Source organism: Battus philenor, unplaced genomic scaffold (assembly GCF_028537555.1).
Source record: "Battus philenor isolate CCGP_79_NKW_IND1 unplaced genomic scaffold, ilBatPhil1.0.hap1 SCAF_20, whole genome shotgun sequence".
In the NCBI taxonomy this organism is placed as follows: domain Eukaryota; kingdom Metazoa; phylum Arthropoda; class Insecta; order Lepidoptera; family Papilionidae; genus Battus; species Battus philenor.
In genome coordinates, this window is record NW_027181683.1 from 11,656,260 (window position 1) to 11,668,497 (window position 12,238).

Consider the following 12,238-nt stretch of genomic DNA (forward strand, 5'->3'; position numbering starts at 1 on the left):
AAGTTTCAGTTAAGAAAGGATTTTGCGAAATTTCGACATCAATGGAGCGTTTGTTAAGTCCGAGATACAATGGGACTGCTAGCTCTATGTATACATTACTAAAATAGGTCTATATTTTGTTTTATTTTACTTGATTGGAGATAAATAGTAACAAAAGGCAGTAAAAAATTACAAATTTTGAAATATAAAATTAGTTACAATTGTTACCTTAAAACTATCCCACTAAGAAAATTTAATGAATTAAAGTAAAACTTTAATAAAACAGAACGAAAACCTAGAATCGAAAACAAAGATCCAGCGCATTCTGCAGAACAGAGAGTAATAATTACGAGTCACAGCAAGCAAACTCATTCCAATAAGGTTTAAATGGTATTGTGTATATTCAATAATTTCGAATGAAATTGTCTTATAAAAGATACAAGAGAGCACGAAAATATATCAATATCACTAATATATGTAGTACTATATAGATGATGGATTCGAATAATCCACATAAGTTGTTACCTTCAGGTGAACACAACATATTACTGTGATCAAAAAGTAAGGTGATTTTTTTTAAAATTTCTTTATTAATTCTTTCGAAATGATATTCATCACCTTCAAAGTAATTCACTTTCGATAAAAGACGTGTTTAATATTTAATGGAATCAGGCGTTACCTCGCGGAAGTCCATCCTAAGTAAGAAAAGGACCCATATTTAGCCACTTCCGCACATGCAGTGGTAGTCGTGCAATGAAATGCACCGCCCGCCAGCCCGCTAATAAATGCGTATGCGGCAAACAATGCGAATCACACAACCGCCACCACCAAATTACTCAACACGTGTTTCACCCCTCCTCGGGGCATCTTCAGGAGCCATGTTACACCGATTAGTGCCAAACACAGAGTAGTGACAAAAGACGTGTTGTTATGAAGTTTCTTACTGATTCGTCTCCACAATTATAATACCTTTCGAACTAGAGTAGAGTAAATATAAAATAGATTAAATCAATCGTGTTTAAAATTTCAATGTATGTGGGTATAGGCTACCTAATAAATTTCCGATAGGCCCGGTATAAAGCAGCCCCCCGCCAGTATCTTCCAACAAACTAAAGGACGTCATCTGTATAGGTAGTTGGTGAATGTCCTTCGTAACGTTTGCCAGTCCATGGAAACCTCTAGAACCTTAAAGCTCCCATCTGTTCTGTGGCTTGGCTACTGCCACAATAACTTTCCAATATTACTAAGTACCACTGAGATCCAAAAGTAAGATGAATTTGTTTATAATGTATTTTTTATTTATTCTTCTAAATCAATTTTATACCTTTAAAATTATCCCCATCCGATATGATGCAATTTTTTTCAACGCTTATTTTTTTTATGGCTCTCGCTATTGGAGGCCTCTCGTACCCCTAATCAGGGTCTTTGCTTACAAATAAGTTTTTCAAATTTTTTATCTTTATTCTTCACCCACTTTTAAACTTCTCAATTTCTTTTATTCTTACCTTTTATCCTTCACAATATCTTTTATTTTGTTCTTTCATTCCTTCTTGCTTTCATCGCCTTCCTTGCATCATCTTATTACTCTCAGGTGGCTAGGTACGTTTTTTATTCTTTATTTTAATACTTAACCTATTATTATATTACAGTTGTCTTTTTATGGGTTTTTCTTTTTCTCTCTTCAACGCTTATTCCAGTCGTCGAAGCAGTCGGAATAGTCTTTTTCTTATATAGCCTTCAAGACCCTCTTTGATTTGGTTTTATCACCCTTATCGTATCAAAACAACATCTCCGGATTGGCCTTTTAATTCTGCCGAATAGCGAGAAGTCACACGAAGTCAAATCGAGCGAATAAGTCGCGAAGAACCTATGCATTATGACATCTACCAATCTCATATTTTAGACTAAGCGTAAAGATATTTCAACCTAGAAAAAACATTTTACCTGCCTTCCTAAAGCCTGGAAATTTTAAATGACTGACTAAATGAATTTGATTTTACTTTTTGATCACAGTATATACATTAAAAAATCTATCTGTGTATAAAACAGTATATATAAATAAACAAAAAACTATCTATGTATAAAACGGATGATGTTATAATTCAATCGATTAAAATAATCGACCATGAATTATATGCGAATTTTCAAATCGATTTTATCTTTTCTAGAACAAGCGAATAGTTCTAACATTGAGTATTAACCTTCGCTATGTAATATTAACAGAGCAATTTACATAATACACACTAAATTAAACACACGTTAATAATTATGAATAAAATATAATGAATATTATTATCTTTAATAAGATAATTTTGACTAATCTATACAAAATTTTATTATTCTACCAGCGATACATTTTAAAGTGTAAAAATCGACAAAATTAATAAAAAATAATATTAGATATATCCAAGGACATGTGTCAATCGTGTAACATTAAAACAAACAGGTTTTCTCTGCGATATATAAAATTGGTAATTAACATAAAATGCGTTCAAATATGCTGCTGTTACTGTCACTTTATTGTATATTCGTGTATTTATATACAGGATGATTAGTTATTGATGAAAAAACTTTAAGAGATTGAATGTATGGTACACAGTACACTGTTTCGCTGTTAAATATGATAAAACTTGTCGAAAAATTAATGTTTCCAGAAATAATAAATAGCATAATTATGATCTAGTAAGAAAAATCGTTTTAAAAATTATTGTAGTTTACTATATATCCTCATATACTTTGTACTGCCAAAAGCTTTTGGCCTGTCCTATTGAAATGGAAATAATAAATTAATGTTACATATTTCATAATGATCTTTTTATACAGGTTGATTTTAAACAGATTTAAATACTGTAAAAGTCTTTATAGAACCAATCATCCTTAAAAACATATTATATATGTTATTAAGCATATATACATATATATATATATATATATATACTGTGGTAGACCAAATTGAATAAAATTTACTGAAAAAAAGTAGAAAGTTGGTATAGACGGAATGTGGCATTTATTTATCTTAAATATATGCATTGCATTTAATATGATATATTTTATGCTGTTAGCCAGCTTACATTTGTGGTCTGTAGGTATAGTGTTGTGACTGTAATGTGGAGTAAGTGATGCGAAGTGAGGACTACTGTAACCGCCTTCGCTTCAACGCGATAAAGATATGCTATTTATTTGTTACCATTTACAGCTTTTGGGGCTAAAAATGGCAGAGCGTGGCAGGCGCCGAAACCACTTAGCCTGGTTCTTTTTAAAGTAACTTAGAGAGCTCCATACAACTTTGGCCAGGGTTAACAATAACAATTTGACAATCGGCATATTTCTAATTTAAAAGTTTAAAAACACATGTCATCTTCAAAAATATTTTTGACCAGTATTCGTAATTTAAATTAAGTTTGTGATAGAACTTAAGTCCCGAATAATTCGTGTTTACATATTTATTTAAATCGGTAGAGAATTTGTTTTAACAAATGTAAAGTTTTGAAAACCGTCATCATTATCATTTCACCCGTATTTAGTCCACAGCTGGGCATATATCAAAATATTTTCAATAACATTGGAAGTAAACAGCCTGCATTTAGCCTCTTTCTACGACCGTAACAAGATTGTCTGTACAAATATAAATATATGTCCTTCGCTGAGGTTGTCAAATTCAATTCCGCGGTGTTTATTCTAGAATAGTATTAGAAACATTTGTATTAAATATTTTATACATTTATCTGGCCTTAAAGGACACTCAATAAAAATTAACAATACAAATGATCATATCTTGCTTAGTACAAAAATTATAAAGAGAATGGAATTAAAACTCATTTACATGAAGGCCGAATTCTTGGGTACTACGTGGATAATAATAAATGGCGCAAAAGTAATATCATAATGTGATCCTGCCTTAATTTTTAAAGTTAGTGCTAAATGTAACTGTACTTTGACATTTAGGATATAGATATATAAAGAATTAGTTTTAAATAACCGATGGAGCGATACACGCTTCAAAAACTTGGAATTAATGTTACAGCTTATTTGACAAATTTTCAGTCTGTAATTTTAACGCAGCATAAATTTGGTCATCGTTTTCCTCGTTTTACTCCATGTGGATGAACAATCAAAGGATTGAGCTTTTTTAAATCTTGATTTTATATCAACAAACTACGCATCTTACAAGCCTTGGCCACATTGAAGAAGATATCGCCAATTTGTTGCCAGATGTGTTGCGCGCAACAATTCAAAATATCATAAAACGAGCGCAAATATATATCAACTCGGGATTAGGCCACTTGAGGAATATAATACTTATCAATTGATGTCATCAGTTTTACACTTATATTATCAATAAAGGAGCTCTGTTATTTAATTTACAACAAAATTGTTGTCACTTTCAATTACGACATTACTTTTGCACCACATGTTACATCATATCCCATTCTTGCACAAGGTATTTCCACAAATAAACTTCATGGTTGGAGACAACATCGTATCTCAATTTAGGACAATTATGAACTGTTACAAGTCGGTTTAAGTGTAATAGAACCGTACAACTAGTGATAGGTCCTGTAAATATATATGTATATATATATATATATATATATACACATATATATATCTTAAATTAGGTGAAATGACTGTTCTGTTTGGAACGCCATTACGCAATGTATTTGTCAAATTTTCATAACCTTTTGTCCATCCGTGGGATTATTATGGAAAATTCCCACAGTCACGCGGCCCACAGGTTTTTGTTCGAGGTCCGTTGTCTGTTTACAAGACGAGTATTCTCACGCAGGTCGGGACCCGCAGCTTACGAATCGACCAATAAAATAGCTTTAAAATATTTGTCAAAACAACCTTTTCTCAGAATTTGTGTCTGTTATATCCCAAACATCAACTTTCTACGCCCTTGACAAGTAAACACCGAGTTGGTATTTTTAAACCTATTTGGTATGAATTGCGTAAAATCGCGTGCGTTTAACTCAATCGATACATTTTAAAGGCTTCATTTTGCATGTGGTTTAAATTATTTAAGTAATTTTAAAGTTATTATCTATATTAGTATTATGTTTATGTTATCAATTCATAAACGCACACTGCAAGGCATATGGCCTTTCCCAAAAATATCTACGTGGAAATATACCATAGATATCACGCTTAACAAAAGAATTTGCAATATTTAGCCACTTTCGCACATGCAGAGGTAGTCGTGCAATAAAGTGCACCGCCCGCCAGCCCGCTGATAAATGCGTATGCGGCAAACAATGCGAATCACACAACCGCCACCGCCTAACCACTCAATACGTGTTTCACCCCTCCACGGGGAATCTTCAGGAGTTATGTTACACCGATTAGTGCCAAACACAGAGTCTACCACTGTATGTGAGGAAGTGGCTTAATATTGGTCCTTTTCTTACTTAGGATGGACTTCCGCAAGGTAACGCCTGATTCCATTAAAAGGATTTGCAATCACAGTGTTATATTTTGGTACGCAGAGGACGCTGCTGATCATCCTCTGGAAACTTGTATTTAAACATTTGCAATCCTATATAATAAATACACAAAATGTATATTAAAAGATTATATCATTGGCAAGTCTCAGTCCACCATCGCTAGCCTATTACTGCCTGGATTTATTTAAATTATTATATTATTAAATATACAATATTATGTTTTAATTAAGATGTACATGGTGTTCTAGAAACGAGTTATAAATGAATATATAAAATATATAGTCAATAATAATATTCGGTTAAGAAAGACAGTTGTGAAATGGTGAAATGCGTTTTATTACGAAATCGTCAACGCGTGTACATGAAGAGATTGATAATGAAGCGAATACGATAAAACATGTTAAGGATATCGAGTTAGCGCGTTGATTTTTAAAATCTTTCGAAAATACTGGTTGGTAAACAGTTCATTATAACACAATGTTGTCTGATATGTTGAAACAATGTGTATTTATTGGTGTATGTGTTATTTAAATATTAAATCGTGGGCAACTGTTTCATTATGATCACCATATCAATCATTGCATGGCTTAGTTCTGCCCCAAATATCGTCAAGATGAGTGATCTTGACCGCAACCAGGCTCTTCTAGTGACCTTGACTATATCGTCGTTCTATTTAGTGGGGGACCGTCACACGCCGCGTCAATATAAATAATAATCCGCGTAATAATAATAATATTAGGAATAATAATAATAATACTGATGATGATGATGATGATGATGATGATGGTGGTGGTGGTGGTGGTGGTGGCGGTAGCGGTGGCGGTGGTGATGGTGGCGGTGGTGGCGGTAGCGGTGGTGGTGGTGATGGCGGTGGTGGTGGTGATGGCGGTGGTGGTGGTGGTGGTGGTGATGATATTAATAATTATGATGATGATGATAATTATCATAAAGTTTTATCTCATTTCATACAAATGACTTAAAATTTAAAATTTTAATTAGAGTTTTGATAATTTTGTACTAAGTTTATATGGAATCCATCATGGTAAAAGCCTCCTCCAAAGCTTTCCATTTCTCTCTATCTTTGGCAACTTGGAGCCACCCGTGACCTGCCATAGCCACGATCTCATCAGCACATCCGGCATAAGGTCTGCCTCTCGCTCTGGTACCTCGTGGTCCCGTCAAGTTAATAACACTTTGTGTTCACCTGTTATCAGCGAACCTCGCCACGTGACCTGCCCAGCTTCACTTTCTTTGGATGGAATAAGTAAGTGCATTTGTTATACTATCGTTATAATTATATCTCGATGAACCTAACGTCTGCAACCATCCAGGAGATGATGAAGCTAAATTTATCGTTGATGATTAAAACTACAGAGCCTTTCGTGCTTTGTCTAATAATAACTATATTACATCCGCAATTTGTCTAATATCTGTCGAGTGGATTAAATTATATACTTAGTCACGACATTGACATGAACTATTGTAAAACACTGTAACATTCGTTAAAGTATTTGACATGAAAGAGACCACCGGGAACACAGAACGAATACTACGAACGGGCCAGTCGGGGCTGACGGCATGACATCAAAAAGGTAAATGTGGATTTAGTTAGTCCCGCGCTTAATAGCATCTTTCCTAGCAGCGGTCAGGCGGTGATATGAAATAAATTATGAACTACAATGAGGCTAAGAGTAACAAATCAGGGAGCTTTATTGTCTCTTTATCTGACCTCGTTACCCACCGTCTCTTCTCTCAAGGGTTTAAAGGAAGACCGGAAGATCTTCGTCTGAGATCTCCGGACGAACATGAATCGGCATTCGGCACATTACCGTTATAGTAGAGTTCATATCTTAAATACTACATTTACAAGTGATTATGATATTTCCTCCTATAAATATCTTTGCGTGAGGCTTTTGTTTTACAATGGTCATCTATATAATATTATGTAAGTATATTATTAAAAATTATGAATATCTATGCGTATATCAGTTGAGCAATGGTAGCCCAGAAGTAGGTTGCGAGTTCGATTCCCGAGAGACAGTGTCATATATAATTCACACTTTAATTATAAAGGCTTCCAGTGCTCAGAAACAAGTTTTCAAAGGATTGGCAGGTTCGTTCTCAACGTACTATAACACGATACTGCGATCGCCAACTCGCCTGCCAAGCGTGGTGATTACAGTATATTCCACCATAGATATCTTTAAGGAAGCCTTATAGAGAGCGTCTTTAAGCTAAAATGACGGCATCAACGATAGCTTGATTTCACTACACTTATAATAATACGAGTAAATATATTATATACCAATGTACTTATAGCAGAATTAAACGTGTCGACTTGGATTTTGTAAATAGTTCGTTGACACAAGGGCTTCTGTTACAAAACGGATAACAAGGCAGGCTTTAATAAGGCTTCGCGGTCGTACATGCTTGCAAAGAATACGTGATTTTACAAATTTGTAACTGGCTAACATAAAAAAAATCGTAGAAAAATGTTGTGAAGAGCTGGTTTTTACAATCTACTGCATACTTCCGTTGCATTTTGCTACGCACCAGGTTATTAGGCTTTCATCATCATCATGCCAAGTGTTTCCACAATATGGGACAAAAAACATTAGGTATTCCATGTTCATATTAAATAAATTCCTATTTTACTTTTTAATTGCAAAACATGAGCATACATCAGGTAAGACTTCAATACTTCATAAATAAAAACTGAGATAAAATTTGTAATTGAAATGTGTTAACTAAAAACAACAAAATAAATACTCAGTAAGAAAAGGACCAATATTTAGCCACTTCCGCAAATGCAGCGTTAGTCGTGCAACAAAGTGTTTTACCCCTCCACGAGGCATCTTCAGGAGTTATGTTATCATCAGCGGGCTGGCGGGCGGTGCACTTTGTTTCACGACTACCGCTGCATGTGCGGAAGTGGCTAAATATTGGTCCTTTACTTACTTTGGATGGACTTTCGCAAAATAACGCCTGGTTCCATGAAATAAATACTATTGTAGATACGGACGCAAGCCGTAGACCAGTATCTAAGTGTGTGATGGTAAAAACAAATCTGTGATATCTTTGGAATGCAGGGGAGGGATGTAAGAGTAAGTTTGAACGAAATGCAAAGAATGTAAAGAATGACAGATATTGTGAAGAACGGAATATCACAAAATAAAATACGAAGCAAGAATGAAGAAAAATTAAAAATCAAAACTAATAAAACAATTTAACATTGTGAACCAAGTACATGTATATGAACGAGGGTTCCACATAAACGGAAATCATCAAAACTTACTCATTAACATATGCGTAATATTTTTATTATAATTGTTTAGTCAAATTTAAATAAAATTATTCACACCGAATTGAATTACAATGGAAATTTGTTAATAATTAATATGACATTGTAGATCATATACGATAGATTGTGTCGGGGTCGGTTTTTCTGTACATAACATATGTGTGTTCAAGCTGATTTTAATATGTCTCTTTGTCTCAGTTCCGAACATATACTATCTCTCTCTAGATATACATGTAAAAGGCGTCCAGTGGAAGGCATAGGCTTCCGAATTACCACAATGACTGGTCTTACACTGCCAGGATCTAGCGACTTCCCGAAACTGAAGTAGTCTTTCAATCTAGTGATGAACCTACCCATGTTGCATCTATCTATCTATGCTTGTAGTTGCCACTCGAAAACCTTTCGATCCTAAACAACTACTACACGAGCAATGTACTCCGTCCATTATCATTTCAGACGAACAATTTTGGTAGCTACGTACGTGATCTTGGTTCTTCTGAGAATCTTTCCATTTCTGATTCGATCTCGTACTGAATCTCCGAACATTGCTCTGTGGGTGCATGCAAGGCCCGTCGTATGCGTCCACATCTCGTCAAATCTTCTATAATAGTCTTATTCTACTCGGTAGTTTATTTATTTCTGCATGTCGTGTCTACCTTGAAACGCCGTTTCTTTGATCTTCCTTTGTTTATAGACAAAGTATTGGCGCTCCGTCTCGCCTGATTTTAAGCGACGAACTAGCGATACCTACTCACTCTTGACGTGATGACTCCTAAGTTATAGTTAGTTTAAAACAATTACGCCGGTATGTTGTTCCATTCCTTGTATATTCGCACTACAAACGTAATATCAAAAATGTTTAGTGCAGTTTGAAGGGATTTCAATGTGTGTATAAAAGCAAAGAGATAGAAGATTCAATTACAAAGCACATTCTCCAAAATGCAATCTATAGAACACCGATAAACTGGTAAATTTTCACGACCAATAAGTTTTTAACTCAGCATTAAATCCAAAGCTTCGAGCTAATTTTTAACCGACCCATCCATTCATTCCTTTGCGGATGTATTCATGTCTGATTTAATTATATACAATATACATATATTTAATCATTTCTCATATTAACAGCGCGTGATAAAGATGCAGGAAATTTCCTTTACACGCAACTATGTATCACAATTTTCTAATCAAACGTATGAACTGATCCCTTAGTTTATCAAGACCAGATGTCGTCAACCTTGTATTAAAAATGATATGTTAAATGATAATTTAAATTTAGTAAATAAATTGAACAAATCATCATGTCCACCTTGTTTTTGGTTCTTTATTAAATAAAACATATATCATAGAAACAAATACGATATGAGATATAGAATTTGATTGCAAAATAAAAACCCGATTAAAGTTTTTATGTGGTTTTCTCGGATCAGAATAAATTTAAACCGCGTCAGTGTTTTTTTTTTTAAGTTGAAGCATGCCATTATGGGGAAGACCAATTAATTTCCGGTTTCAATAAAAGTGAGTAATATATACATATATGTGTGCGTGTGTGTTTATATGTGCGTGTGTAAAAAAAATTTCCACACATAATTCACACTAAATTGAATTGCGTGGTTTCTTTAAACAATAATTAATATGTTATGATATTGTAAATATTATAAGATTATATTATAAGATACAAGATATAAGGGTCGGGTTGTCTCTAAATGACATGGGTGAATAAAAGCGAATTTTAATAGTTCACTATATAATCTTTGTTCATATGGCATGATAATCTTGCTTCAGGCGTATTGCATTTGTAAAAAAACTGTTCTCTATTTTAAATCTTTTGATTTTTGTATTATGAGATAAACCAAAATTTCTTAACTCCTGACTATTTAATGGAATTAGGCGTTACCTTGCAGAAGTCCATCCTAAGTAAGAAAAGGATCAATATTTAGCCACTTCCGCACATGCAGGGGAAGTCGTGCAACAAAGTGCACCTGCCTGCCCGCTGATAACACAGAGTCTGTGTTTGGCACAAATCGGTGTAACATAACTCCTGAAGATGCCCCGTGGATGGGTGAAACACGAGTTGAGTAATTTGGCGGTGGCAGTTGTGTAATTCGCATTGTTTGCCGCATACGCATTTATCAGCGGGCTGGCGGGGGTGCACTTTTTTGCACGACTATCACTGCATGTGCGGAAGTGGCTATATATTGGTCTTTTCTTACTAAAAGTTTTTACTTTCATATATAGTTTCTTTTAATATCTGTGAAACCTTAAAAAACACGCATTGCTATACATAGGCCTCCGCTCAAGATATGTATGAGATATACCATAATCGCCCAACATGGCGGGCGTGTCGGCGATCGCAGTGTGGTATTATGGTACCCAGAAGACACTGCTGCTATTCCTTTTGAAATTTGTTTTTGAGCAGTGACAATCTTTTATAATTAATGCATTAATTGTGAATTATATAAGATTGTATATCGGGAATCGAACGCGACATACAATCGCAAGTCCTTTTCTTCACTACTGAATGACCGCTGTTCTAAATTTTCGGAAATAAATATATAAAAACGTTACATACATTCTATATATTGAATACCTCTGTTTGTCTACGCCTGTCTAGATAATTCAAGTTCAATCCTCTTACTATATGTTACGTTTTAAGGTCAATAGAATACAACCTTCAAACTTATCCATTATGTTAGAATTACATTGATTCATTCGTTCGCCACCGATTACATGAAGTTATGCGAAGCCTTTGAATTATAATAACCATATTTTTATAGACCTATTTACTATATATTCAATGAAGTATATATTTACGTAATTATTAATAATAGTTTATATTCTATTAATAACATACCTCTGTGATCAAAAAGTATGTTGAAATTGTCATTTAAATCTTTCATTAGTAAGGCAGGTAATTTTTTTTCCTAGGCTGAAATATCACTTGGCGCAGTTCAAACCATTTTGAAGAATAAGTCTCGATTGTTCGATGTCATATTGCAACTGGTTCTTTGTGAATTTTGTGCCAAAAAACTTGTCAGATATCGATCCGCAACCACCGTATTCACCTGATTTAGCTTCGTTCAACTTCTGCCTATAGCAAACTAAAAAATCAAATGCGGGGACACTGTTCTGACATAATTGAGGAGATAAAAACCAAATCGAAGATCTTGAAGGCATTACCAGAAAAAGACTATTCCCACTATTTCGAAGTCTGGAAAAAGCGTTGGCTAAAATGCGAAATTGATTTGGAGGAATAAATAAATAATTTACATTTTATGAACAAATTCATCTTACATTTTGATCACAGTAATATGAATAATGTTTTATTAGATTACATTTAGTTTTGTAAACATTTAAGTACAAAACACTGCAAAAATTAGTTAAAAATGTCAACACTGTCTGGAAGAGAATTTATATTATATTTTTTATTTCATTTCCTTTTCAATACTTGAAATATTTTAAAATATACGTTCAGAAACAAAATATCATTCTCTATTTATCTTTACTTTTTATTGAA

General features: G+C 34.0%; 1 protein-coding gene across 1 annotated transcript in view; it reads right to left on the reverse strand.

The window, feature by feature from the left end:
• Positions 1–12,238, reverse strand: part of LOC137922757 (androgen-dependent TFPI-regulating protein-like) — a 39,848-nt gene that overhangs the window by 26,545 nt on the left and 1,065 nt on the right. The gene's annotated exons all lie outside the window — the stretch shown is intronic.